Genomic DNA, 1,280 nt, shown 5'->3' on the forward strand with positions numbered 1-1,280 from the left:
GCTCGCCGGAGTTCGTCCGGGGCTCGGTAGGGGTGCTCGGCCCTTGAGGTCCTGCCCCGGACAGGGGCGCGGCGAGGGTCCCCTGGCCGCGTCGGCTCTCACGTCGACCCACTCTCTCGCGTGGGATGGCGGCGCGGAAGGCCTCGGCCCGGCATCTCGGAGGGGGGTCGCCCGGGCGGGCAAGCCGGCCAGCCTGCTGGCCCCGCGGCCTGCGCAGGCGGGGTGGGGGGGACTCTTGCTCTCGGTGGCTCTGCCCCAGGAGGGTGCGGGGTGGCGGCAGAGGGGAGGCCGCCGCGGGTGCTTCGAGTTTGAGAAATACTCACTTGGTCAGAGACCGCACACCGCTCGTTCCCTTATATGCAAAAAAGGTGTTCGTCCTGACGTTTTGCGAGGCCTTATTTTACCGTCGTCGGCGCTATCAGGGGAAACACGCCCGCTCCTTCCGTCTCCCTGGAACCGCGCCTCGGCCCCGAGGGCCCAGGTTCAACCTCATACCGGTTCTCACGACATGCATCGACACTCGGTGCAACTCCAGCAGCCGCAGCTCCCGCCGGCCCGGCCAGCCAGGTACGCACCCCTGGTCGGCGCTTGGAGCGTTTGCACTTTGTCGTTTTTTTCTCCAAGACTCCTATCTGCCAACTGCTGTGGACTTCAGCGGTGGCTGCCGCGGGCTATGCGCGGCCTCCTGGGGGTCCCGCCTGCCCGCGCAGGCAGCTAGGACGGGGTTATCAGCAAAGCCTGTGAGGCGCTCTCATGGGGAGGGGGGGCTCCGCAGCCCCCCAAGGTGGCTTCGTACACCTCTTGAACGTTGCGGCCCGGCCGCTCGGAGAGAGCGGTGTCTACCCGGGCAGACAGCCTGTCGGCCCCGCGGCCTGGGCAGGCGGAGCAGGTACTCTTGCGCTCGGGGGCTCTGCTCGGCCCGGAGAGTTGTGTGCGGGGCGCCGTCGCCTCGCTGGAACCAGGGGCGTCGTGACGTTCGCGCGCGCCTAGCCGCCGCCAGAACAGGCCAGAAAGGTTGAGCTGCATACGGATCTAAGCCGTTGCCCAAACTAACTCTGGCCCGTGTGACACAGCCGCGCGCGCGCTTTCCTACGACACTCGACCGCCGGGCTCCCTCGGCCTGGGAGGCACTCTCGGGGCGGGGGGCACCGCAGCCCCCCAAGGTGGCTTCGTACACCTCTTGAACGTGGCGCCCGGCCGCTCGGAGAGCGGGGTCTACCCGGGCAGACAGCCTGTTGGCCCCGCGGCCTGGACAGGCGGAGCGGGGACACTTGCGCTCG

Source organism: Eleutherodactylus coqui, unplaced genomic scaffold, assembly GCF_035609145.1.
Source record: "Eleutherodactylus coqui strain aEleCoq1 unplaced genomic scaffold, aEleCoq1.hap1 HAP1_SCAFFOLD_480, whole genome shotgun sequence".
Taxonomy (NCBI): Eukaryota; Metazoa; Chordata; class Amphibia; order Anura; family Eleutherodactylidae; genus Eleutherodactylus; species Eleutherodactylus coqui.